The sequence below is a fragment of the Planococcus citri genome, chromosome 3 (genome assembly GCF_950023065.1).
Source record: "Planococcus citri chromosome 3, ihPlaCitr1.1, whole genome shotgun sequence".
Classification (NCBI taxonomy): domain Eukaryota; kingdom Metazoa; phylum Arthropoda; class Insecta; order Hemiptera; family Pseudococcidae; genus Planococcus; species Planococcus citri.
The window spans coordinates 63,453,827-63,466,402 of record NC_088679.1 but is presented as its reverse complement, the minus strand read 5'-3'; the positions used below and the strand labels follow the sequence as shown (position 1 = coordinate 63,466,402).

General features: G+C 38.6%; 1 protein-coding gene across 1 annotated transcript in view; it reads left to right on the top strand.

The window, feature by feature from the left end:
* The first annotated feature begins 909 nt into the window (after positions 1 to 909).
* Positions 910 to 12,576, top strand: part of LOC135841931 (uncharacterized) — a 28,787-nt gene continuing 17,120 nt past the window's right edge. The window contains exon 1 of the mRNA XM_065359154.1: positions 910 to 1,802. The gene's annotated coding sequence lies outside the window, so the exon portion shown is untranslated. The remainder of the gene's footprint in view (positions 1,803 to 12,576) is intronic.

Below are 12,576 nucleotides of genomic sequence, written 5' to 3'. Positions count from 1 at the left end.
ATCATCGAAAATACGCATATGTTTTTTATTTGCATAAGGAATTGAAAAAAATTAATAGATAAAAGATTTTTACGTCTCATTCCATCGATTTGCAGGTACCTACCTTATTGGTGAATACATTAGGTCAAGGTTGCAGAACGACTGTTGCCAGTTGTAGGTGCGTAAAACGTATACATAGGTACCTCTTCATACATATTTTAAGAAACGCTAAAGTGCGAATAATTATTCTTTCGGTTTAGTGGTGTATTATACCTACCTACGTTTATTTAGATATGTACCTGTTTTTACCTACTGCACCGCATTACGCATGGTCATTTGAAAAGCTGCAGAGTGAAAATGAAAAAAATTATACAAAAAGGAGGAAAATCGAAAGAAAATGTCCAAATTTAAAATTTTGAAAGCAAATTGCGGGATGTCTTACTACATTCTATCTGATTCACGTACATAAAATTATAGGTCTAGGAACATCTACCTACGTGGACGCGTACGAATACATCCGAAAGAATCTTTTTAGTCGATTTTTATTCGATTCATACCTTTTAGCGAAAAATGAGTCGGCCAATTACGTTGAAATAATTTTCTATGGTTTCAATTGAAATTGAACCAATAGTTCTACGTACCTATTTATAGTATGTATATGTCATACAGTCATTCTTGCACTTGGAAGTAGTAATGAGTAAATAGGTAAGTTGATGGGAAGGTGGAGAGGTGGTAGAGGGACACCTAGACCAGACCCATATAGAAACGTAAATACATGTATTATCAATCAACATCGAGAGTTACAGACAAACGTGGTAACTTTTTGTGCGATTGTAGTGGTTAGTATTAGTAGGTAATGTAGTAATAGTAAACAGCGAGTAAGTTATTTGTAAAAAAAAAAGAGAGAGGGAGAGAAGAAAAATGTAAAGAGTGGGGATTAACGCAGTAAAACAGCCTATGGCAACGACTACCACAAGCGTGCAAGAGGAACGTTAACGTTAAAACGTTATTCGTTATGTTCTATGTTATTGTCGAAGCCGGTCGACGGTCGTGATGATGGTACTCGTGTCTGTGTCTGTCGATGAGGTCGATGATGGATCGCGGTCGCGGAATTCCAATTGCCAATTCAGCTTCAGTTCGCCAAGTTTCACCCGACGAATCGTTGTATTTTTCGCCGGTATTTCGGGTATTTTAGTTTAGTCACTCCTCACTCGCTGTCGCTACTCGCTTTAGGTACCTGATATTGTTTCTCGCGTACGTGTTCGTTACAATTAAGTAAAACCATTAGTCAATTATCGCGTTTACGTGGTCGGTGGTGGTACTCGTACTTTTCCTTTTTTGCCCACTACCACTATCGTCGTAGGTATTCACTATTCACTCGTACGCTAACGTAAGTTGATTCGAATAACGTTACATTGTATAGATTCGCGAAAAATTGTCACTTTTTTCCATTTTCCACCGAATATTACTATAGATAGGTACTCGTAATTTAAACTTGGCGCGGTGTATCGGTGTGTGTGTCTGTGTAGTGTGTACCTCGTCTACGGGTGTGTTAGTGTTTTGCATACTTACGCATGTGGCTGACTAGTGACTGGCTGACGAAGAAGAAAAATGAGCACGTAAACTAAATTACTACCATTGTCGATGCATTTAGATGCAGCTCAACTGATACATATTACATACCTATCTACTCGCATCAAGGTACTGGCCAGTGGCCACTGGACTTGGGCTACCTTCTCTACAAACTACCTATACCTACCTATTGATTTTGGGTCGGCTCGCAATTCGCAATTCGCATCGATACGAACGAATCGCATTCGCAGGTAGGTAACTATTTCGATCAACTGCGGAAACCGCAATACCTACTTAATATTTAAGTTTGTCAGACTTGTACGTAGGTAGGGTACCTATAGCTGTACCTAGGTCGTTGATGAAGGGGTCACGCGAATGTATTTTTATGATCGTTTTATATCTAGTATGTAGAAATACCCCATGCAAATAACTATGTATGTAGGTGTAAAGTTTGATGCTCACGATCACCTTATAGATCATCTTCGAGAGTAGTACCATAGTACCATACCTTACTTAGTTATACTCATATTCTTTTCTTTCGTTATTTTCGTTGGACTGATGAGACAGTAAAAATATTATACCTTTCTTCGGCTTAAACTGCATATAGTCTACAATCCACGGAGCAAAAAGTACGTTAGAAATCGATTTTACTGAAATTTTTTGATTACCAAAAAACTCATCCGGCTAAATGTAGATGGGACCCCCGAAAACCCAAAATGCATGATTTCAATATTTCAAACTTGCACAATAGGGGGCTGGAGCCTCAAAGGGGTGTATTTATGAATGTGGTCGGTACAGAAAAAATGAAATGTAGTCGGGAAGAGTACTACCACCAGATACCAAATATGTGTTTTTTTCTGTTGGTCATTAGCACAAACGGATTTTATTGCACTTTGAATGCAGTTTTTATGCATTTTTTATGGTTAAATCGTTCTATAATCATAAGTATGAGCGGCAACCGAAAATTTTTTGTGAAATTAGTTCGACAAGATTATTTCAGACCGAACTGAAAAAAAACTGCTGAAAAATACCTGCACAATGACGAGTGATGGCGCAGAGAAGTGGTTGGAGGTTACCCCCACTCCAAAATTTAGTTTGACATTTTTCCCCTCAAAGTACTCGTGCGACCTATCAAAATGTATTAAAATTTCGCGTAGAACACGATTATACCATTAGTTTACCCTTCTGTGCCCCTCTCCCCGCCCTAAATTGCAGTTTGACAATTTTTTTATGAATATATTTCCATGCGACATATCAAAATGCGCTGAAATTTCGCGTAGAATACGATTATACCATTAATTTTGAATTTCAACCCTTCTGTGTCCCTCTCCCCCGCCCTAAATTGTAGTTTGACAATTTTTTTATGAATATTCCCATGCGACCGGCCTATCAAAATGTGCTAAAATTTTGCATCGAATCCGAATATACCATTAATTTTGAATTTCAATAACCCTTGTGTGCCCCCTCCCCCACCCTACTGTGTAATTCGACAACTTTTTTGTGAATACTCCCATGCGACATATTAAAATGCACTAAGCTTTTACGTAGATTCTGAATACACCATTAATTTTGAATTTCAACCCTACTGTGCCCCCCCCCGGGTATCTAACAGGTAGTGCAATTAGTGAAAAAGTAGTGAATTTTGTTAAAAAGGTAGTGAAAAAATGAAAAAAATTCAAATTCGTTCCTTTTTCTCGATCTTTATTCCGTAGAAAAGAGCTCATTTGTCGACTTTTTTAGAGCTTGAATTACACATTTCTGAGAGATTTTGCCCTCGGTTCGCTCGGGCTGTTCACTGTTTTTCCCCGTGAAAAACTATTGTTCAAATTCAAGAAATGTTCAAAGTTTGAATCAGAAAGATAAACTCCTTCCTGCATGAAGAAATTTTTTTCACTTCTCGAAACATGAATTTTTTAAAGCGTCTGCCCTCGCTTCGCTCGGGCTTGTTTGCTTTTTTTTCAATTTTAAATTTTTCAAAAAAAAAATCATTTGAATTTTAAAATTTTGAAGCAAAGTAATAAGCTTCTTATAATTAAAGGCTCATTTATAATGGTAATAGAAATTCACAAAAAAAAATAAATGAAAAAGTTGAATCTATGGTTTTTAATAGGAGAATTTCAATTACCATTATAAATGGTACTATTGAAAACCACAGATTCAACTTTTTCATTTATTTTTTTCATGAATTTCTATTACCATTATAAATGAGCCTTAACCAATTCATCACACAAAAAATCATCGTTTTTTACATATATGTGCCCCTCTTTCGAAATTAAAAATTTTGGTTTGTTAATACATAAAAAGTTTTTTATTCACTCAATTTCATTACATGAGCAAGAAACTTTAACGTGAAAAAAAATCAAAAATTGAAATGATAAAATTATATTTTTGACATCCGATTGCTTGAAAAAAATCTTGGGATGTTGAAGACATTGGAAAACTAAAAGCGAAAAATTCTAATGTAAAATTTTGCCTCCCCCGGCTCCTTTTTTTTTTTTAATAAAATCTCTAGTGTTCAAAAAATGTCCTGTTAAAGCCCGGATTTTTTATTTTGAAATTTTGTTTGACACCTTGTCTTATAACGAATGTAATAAGCTCGTGTATTGTTTTTTCAATAATTTTGATTGAAATTACAAATTTTCTTCCAGTTTCAATTTTTTTAAAAATTTCCATGTGAAACATTTTTTGTGTGTGGGGGGGAGGGGGTGGTTGAGTGGATTGCATTCTGAAAATTTGGTTGAAAAAAAGTAGTGAAAAGGTAGTGATTTTTTCAAAAAAAAATCCGTTGGATACCCTGCCCCCTCTCCAATCCTGAAGTGGAGTTCGACCATTTTTTAATGAATATTCGTGTGCGACCTATCAAAATTCACTGAAACTTTGCGTAGAATCTGTATATGTCATTAATTTTGATGTTCTGCCCTTCTAATCTATGCCCCTCTCCTCACCCACTGTTATTTTAAAGATCATAGATAAAATTTTAAAAGTTTATTTCAAAATAAAAGTAAAAATTATGCAACCAATTATGCTTACTACCTAGAAACTGCATCATTTCCTGAGAGAACATATGTAGGAGCTGCACAGCGGCTACTGAGTAGGTACTGAGTATGGTATAGCGAGTTAACAACAACTGACTGGACATGGTTTCACGTTGAAGTACGCATTAAAAAAGAAATGCCTACAATTAATGGTACATTCGGATTCGATGCAAAATTTTAGCACATTTTGATAGGCCGGTCGCATGGGAATATTCATAAAAAAATTGTCAAACTACAATTTAGGGCGGGGGAGAGAGACACAGAAGGGTTGAAATTCAAAATTAATGGTATAATCGTATTCTACGCGAAATTTCAGCGCATTTTGATATGTCGCATGGGAATATATTCATAAAAAAATTGTCAAACTGCAATTTAGGGCGGGGAGAGGGGCACAGAAGGGTTGAAATTCAAAATTAATGGTATAATCGTGTTCTACGCGAAATTTTAATACATTTTGATAGGTCGCACGAGTACTTTGAGGGGAAAAATGTCAAACTAAATTTTGGAGTGGGGGAAACCTCCAACCACTTCTCTGCGCCATCACTCGTCATTGTGCAGGTATTTTTCAGCAGTTTTTTTTCAGTTCGGTCTGAAATAATCTTGTCGAACTAATTTCACAAAAAATTTTCGGTTGCCGCTCATACTTATGATTATAGAACGATTTAACCATAAAAAATGCATAAAAACTGCATTCAAAGTGCAATAAAATCCGTTTGTGCTAATGACCAACAGAAAAAAACACATATTTGGTATCTGGTGGTAGTACTCTTCCCGACTACATTTAATTTTTTCTGTACCGACCACATTCATAAATACACCCCTTTGAGGCTCCAGCCCCCTATTGTGCAAGTTTGAAATATTGAAATCATGCATTTTGGGTTTTCGGGGGTCCCATCTACATTTAGCCGGATGAGTTTTTTGGTAATCAAAAAATTTCAGTAGGGTAACACTTTTACGTTTGTGGATTGTAGACTAATATGTATCGAGCCTAGCAATGCTTCGAACTACTCGTATGATTCATCATACGTATCTCTAACTACTTTTAGGTATTACTTCTTCTAGTCTACAGTCCAAACACCAAAAAGTGCTCTAGAAACCGAAAACAGTTCAATTTTTTGGGGGGCAAAAAAAAGAGTTGGCATTTCGTTAGTATCTTATTAACATTCAAGAAAATGGACATTTCGGATTTTTTGACTGGCACAATAGGGAGCTGGAGCCTCAAAACCCCCATTTTTCGAAGTTGGCGGGGGGAAAAATTTTTTTTTTTAATTTGGTAGAGGACACTCTCCCGAGTATAGATATATACTTTTTTTGAGTTGGATTCCGGCACAGTTGCGTTCCAGAGCTGCATAAAGGCAATTTTTTGCCAATTTTGGCACTTTTTCACATAAAAACGACTCTGTAGAAGCAATACGGCTTGGGGGGAAAAAAATACGCACCTACATGATTGCATCCATTCATCCCACGCTGATAGAGACCAACTTTGTGAAAAACGGCCGGCACAATGACCCGCAGTGAATTTTCAAAGTTACGCATCCGGGCCATTTCATTAAAAAAAATGGATGTATGACATTTTGACAACGTGACCGTACTGACCGTGCGACCTATCAAAGTGGGTTAAAATTTCGCGAGAAAACCGAAAATCTCGATGAAAATTTTTTTTGAGCGTCTCATGAAAATTTTGAGCTAAAAAATTATATGAATCATTTCTCAAGTAGGTACTTTTAGTCTGTTGTAACATGTGACCTATACAAAATGGTTAAAATTTCGCGAGGAACCCGAAAATCTCAATGAAATTTTTTTTTGAGTGCCTCATGAAAATTTTGAGCTAAAACAATTGTATGAATCATTTTTCAAGTACATAAAACAAACTATCAGTCTGTTGTAACATGCGACCTATGCAAATGGCTTAAAATTTTGCGGGAGGATCAAAAATCTCAGTAAAAAAATCTCTTGATCTGTTAATGAAAATTTTGCAGTAAAAAAATTGTATTAGGGTGATTCTCAGAAAAAGGGTCGATTTTGATATGCATAATTTTGAAAAATGAAAATCATTTTTTCGGAAAATTTCAAGTGGGGATCATTTGTATAGGTGTCCCAGATCCCTTTTCTAGTGTTGGCCTCAATTCAATCCCCCTCCCTGTGGGCCCTGACCCCCCTTAAACGGCGATAATTAGGATTCGACCCTCATCGATGTGTAATATGTCGATTGATATGTTTTCGAGGTCGTAGAATTCGAATCTGGAGTTATTTTTTATGTAGAGGTGGAGGGTGAGGCGTGGGGAGGAGGAAAATGTCAAATTTTGCTTATATTATCGTGTAATATGTCGATTTATGTTTTTCAGGCCACAGAGTTCGAATCTGGACTTATTTTTTTGGTAGGGGTAAAGGTGAGGCGTGGGGAGAGAGAAAATGTCAAATTTTATTTGTATTATTGTGTAATATGTCGACTAGCGCGATAAAAGTACAGCTGTCTGAAATTTGGGCCAAGTCGAAGGACAAATGGGCGCTGGGCAAGCCGAAGGACAATCTCAACGTTTTTTCGTTTCTAGCCTTACCTACTGGACATTATTCGATTTTTAACACGTAATAAATGTGTACTTATCATGTATAATAACTTCCCTTTCTCAATTATCGTTTTTGGCGGGTTCATCAGGGCAAATAAAAAGGCAAGCCGAATGACACAGATTTTGCGAAATATCAAAACTTCACAGATAAGTACGATCAGAACGAGCTGTAATGTAGTTTTAAAAAAAAACGGTGCGGGGTAACATTTCTATGAGAACAGTCAACCAGTACAGCCACACACCAGAAAAAAATGTTGGATTGGGAAGCTACCAAAAATAATTGAAAATTGCTCTAAAATTTGCGCAAAAAGTGTGTGACAGTTTTCAAATCATCCGTTACTCCGATTATTCCTCATCGCCAACCTTTTGACTTCTTGTCTGCATTTTCCTACAATTGGTAGGTATTTTTTGGAATATGATATAAAAGTAAAAATATTAGGTAGGTACCTATGAAAAGCAGTAAAATCAAATTTCATCAACATCTTGTTGTTTTACATGGAATTTCCAACCCTACATCAGAAGTCGGATTACGTAGGTATTTACTTCATTAAAATTAGTGAAAAATTAATGCGACTCATGGGGCTCAAAATTGTTGAGCCGTGCTTTCTATAAATAAGAAAGGACCATCCAAATCTTTATACTTCACACAAACTTTTAACACTTCATTGAAAGTACTTTAGAAATGATTCATACAATTGTTTTAGCTCAAAATTTTCATGAGGCACTCAAAAAAAAATTTCATTGAGATTTTCGGGTTCCTCGCGAAATTTTAACCATTTTGTATAGGTCACATGTTACAACAGACTAAAAGTACCTACTTGAGAAATGATTCATATAATTTTTTAGCTCAAAATTTTCATGAGACGCTCAAAAAAAATTTTCATCGAGATTTTCGGTTTTCTCGCGAAATTTTAACCCACTTTGATAGGTCGCACGGTCAGTACGGTCACGTTGTCAAAATGTCATACATCCATTTTTTTTAATGAAATGGCCCGGATGCGTAACTTTGAAAATTCACTGCGGGTCATTGTGCCGGCCGTTTTTCACAAAGTTGGTCTCTATCAGCGTGGGATGAATGGATGCAATCATGTAGGTGCGTATTTTTTTCCCCCCAAGCCGTATTGCTTCTACAGAGTCGTTTTTATGTGAAAAAGTGCCAAAATTGGCAAAAAATTGCCTTTATGCAGCTCTGGAACGCAACTGTGCCGGAATCCAACTCAAAAAAAGTATATATCTATACTCGGGAGAGTGTCCTCTACCAAATTAAAAAAAAAAATTTTTCCCCCCGCCAACTTCGAAAAATGGGGGTTTTGAGGCTCCAGCTCCCTATTGTGCCAGTCAAAAAATCCGAAATGTCCATTTTCTTGAATGTTAATAAGATACTAACGAAATGCCAACTCTTTTTTTTGCCCCCCAAAATGGTCAACTCAAATGACACTTTTTTGCGCTTGGACTGTAGACTATTCGTAGATATCCAAATTTCAAATGTTTTGCACTTGTTAAAGACGAATTGGTTTTATGGGTTACGCACTTATATACGTAGTATAGTTGGTACCTCTACCTACCATACGTAAAATATGGAGAGTTACGATTCGGTACGTCCATCTCGGCTCTTACCTATGCTACATATTGTACTACGTATTTATATGTACGAGTATTTCAGTCATTTAGCGTCTCTGTCTACCTATTACCTATTTAAATGGCGCTGATTTACATTCTCGCCAGGTAATTGCTAATTAGTAATCATTCATTGTTATGTTGATTCGATTGTACTAATACGTAGGTATCTAAAATACATACGAAAATATTCGTATCTGTACCAGTGCGCAACGCGTACGTACTTACGTAAACGTACAGTATCATCAAATTGTTTCGCAGTCAAGGTGCCTGTCAAGTGTCAACCCATTGCCCATTGTTTATTACATCGTACCGTACACGTGTACACGTTGAATGTTTGATGCAACTCTGTTCTATATTGATAGATACCTACCTATGTATAAGGTAATGAGGAGTACTGAATATGAGTACCATGTAGGTGGTGAAAGGGTGGTGGTGAGTTGTGAGTTGGCCGATCGAATGTAGGTCTACATTCGTCGCTAGAATCTGTAGCTCTCGATGGGTGGCCAAGAGGGTATACTTCCTTTTGGCGTTTCCCGTTTCCCAATTCCCACTCAAGGTAATAATAACCAATACTCTCTAAATTTGAAACAGTCAATTTCACTGCTTAGCAGTCACGACATTTTGCCTTTTTAAAGCAGTAGTTTTTTTTTACTGCAAAACAGTGAAAAATTACTGAATTGGTCAAGTAATTTTTCACTATGAAACATTGTCGATAGAGGATACTCGTACTTGCAAAAAATGACGAGGATTCTGCGGAAGTGCTCTTGGAGGTGTAGCTGGCCGACTGTCTGTCTGTCTATCTGTCAACTAAGACTAATGCACGAATATACTCGTAGCTGTGACGAGACAATTCTTTCTCATTCTGTCCAAGTTTTAGTCGCTTGTCGAGCCCGAGCCTTCAATCGAGCATTCGAGCTTGATAAATACGAAAAACGGAGTGGTAAAGGTAGCTCTAGCCACAGCCAGATATTGTGGATAGGTGGGTAAAGTAAGCTGCAACTGAAGCTCGTGTTCAGCGAAGCGATTCGTATCGAGGGAAGCGTCGAGCGTGTTCCGGATCCGGATGGCGGATTGGCGGATAGCACTATAGCAGTAGTGCAGTAGCAGTGCCATGCATCGTGATTCGTGATTCGTGATTCGGTTCTCCGGTTCTCGATTCTGTATTGTTGATGTTGGTTCATTGTACGTTGCAACGTTGTTGGTCTTCGAGTGAAGTCAAGTGAACCATCTAACCAGGCACCTCTTCTCGTTGTAAAGGTGTTTACTTGGTAGGTGGAGGTGTAGGTACCTACTCGTCCATTAGTCCATCACTCCATCATCAGTCTGATCTGCCCGCTTCATAATCCGTCCAGCGTCCAGCGTACGGCGTTATTGAAAAATCAAAATTGGATCGCGAAAAATACGTAGGTACTTACTCGCAGATGTGTGGTGTACTCGTAATTGTTGACGTAGAAATATGCGAATGGTTGCGTAAAAGTGTAGTGAAAAGTGAGATCGATCGCTACCAGGCAATCCCTACTGATCAATGATCAATGTGATCATTTATACACGATCGAGCAAATAAACGTGAAACTTATTGTCGAAGACACAGACGACAGACGCAGACCCGTATACGAGTAATGCTGACGTGAACGCGAGAAAGACCGGATGTAACGGGTAATTGTACACATATGTGGTATCGGTATCGGTATCGGTATCGGTATGGTATGTGAATGTGTATATGTATTGTGTACCTCTACGTCTACAATACATCCACATCGCGTCGGAGCCTCGGTGATTCAGCTTCAGCCTCAGTAGGCCTATGTGTGCTCGTCGCAGGTCGCACTTGACGCACTTGGCTGTCGGCAGTCCAAGATGAAGGGTAGTAGGTGGCTGCATGCCGACTGAGTCGCCGATGCCGATCGTTCAGTTTCACTGCGAATGCTTCCAGTTCCTACTTGCAGCCATCCAGTAGTACAGTCCGCGACAGAATGTGTGTTTCATAGCATGGTATGCGGTATGGCATAAATCAAATAACTACGAAGTACGAGTACGCTTCCCATTACCGGAAGTGAAGTCGGACCGTGGCAACCGGCAACTGGCAACAGACATTGAACAGTGGTGCGGTACCATATCTACGTGTGCGCATCTATACCAAATACTTCCATAATATGTACATACCCATTACCCATATCTACCTTGTAGGTTGGAGTACTAGCTTACGCGTATGTACTCTACTCGTACGAGGGACGTGGGTGGGTGGATTTCCTACGCGATGCTAATGCTACAAGTATATGGCTATGGCAATAGGCGCAGTAGGTCTAGTACGGTACTCGTACTACATACCTGGTACACATCTATAGGTACTCGTACGTAGTACGTACGTATACAATGTACAAGGCAATAAAGGCATGAAATCATAAAATGGTACAGAACGAAACGAAAGTAAACCAACCCACGCCGCGCCGCGCCGCCATCGTCTCGTCCTCGTGTTTGTCAAATATTCGCGCGTAAATGGTTTCACGCCGAAGTGACTGCGACTGCGACTGCGAGCAATGAACGAGATTTTTTTATGGGCGAAAAGCGCGGATATACGCGAAGCATAGTTCTATTGTTTGATTATGCGCCGCCGCGCCGCATCGCGACGCGTTTGCCAACCGGTTTTATGACGCTCTACTACGAGTACCTACATACTCCATCCCGTATGTACAAATTATAAACCGTATTTATTTCCCCATCTTCATCTTCTCGATGTTGTACTCGACGAATGGTGATGGTGATGGTGAATGGCGTATTCGAGCTGGAATGCAAAGCATCCGAATCTGAAAAGTCCGAGTCGAGTCGACCGGGTGAAAATTTGTGGTTGTGGTATCATCGCCTCGTCGCCTCGTCGCTCGAAAAGAAACCAGAAAACCATCGTACGGTGACTGCGAGTCAAGAGAATACGAGAATAGGTATACGAATATTTCAACTTTGCAAGACGAAAATGCTCCTTGCATCGTTCAAATTACCGAAATTCCATCGTAATCGTAATCGTAATGTCGTCAATTCATCATCTACCTACCTATGTAGATAAGAGAATCGTGTTTAGAATTTCAAGTTCAAGTATACCTACTAACGAGTACCTAGCTACCTACATACGTAGATTCGTTCCAGCGAATGCTGTGTACACATTTATACATTTATGCCGTGTTGCTGTTTCAATTTAGCCTGCCTAAGCTAAGCCTAAACAAAAGGGTACCCCCCGATAAGATAGGCAAAATGCCCTTAACCTCAGATTTCGATGAAACTCACAGGGTATGTTTAGTACCCCCAAAAAATAATTTTGGGCCCATAGCCCGCTCCCCACCCCACCCCCCTCAGCCAGGGGGGGCAAAAAACGCGTTTTTCAGGGGAAAAATTCTGTATCAGCGCGTAATTAAGATAAATTGATTCTGTAAACGAATATAGTTAGAAGATACATGGGCGTACCTCCCTGAATTTTTTCAGAATTTTTCATCACACGGGGAGAGAAGGGGGGACAAAAGAACACTTTAAATCGACATTACTCCGGAACGAAAAAACATACCAAAACGATTTTTTCGTCAAATATGTATCTTTAGGTCTACTTTCTATAGAAGTCATCACCCGGCCATTTGGAGTGGTGGGTCAAGCTCAAAAGCTCAAAAAACTCTCAAAAAACCACGTTTTTTGCGTTTTTCTCCAAAAATATGGACAAATGGCGGAAATCTAAGAGAACCAAGTTGTTCAGCGTGAAATTTTACCTCAGAATTGTGTAATTGAAAATTCATTTACACAGCATGATCGTAAAACTACATGCGCAG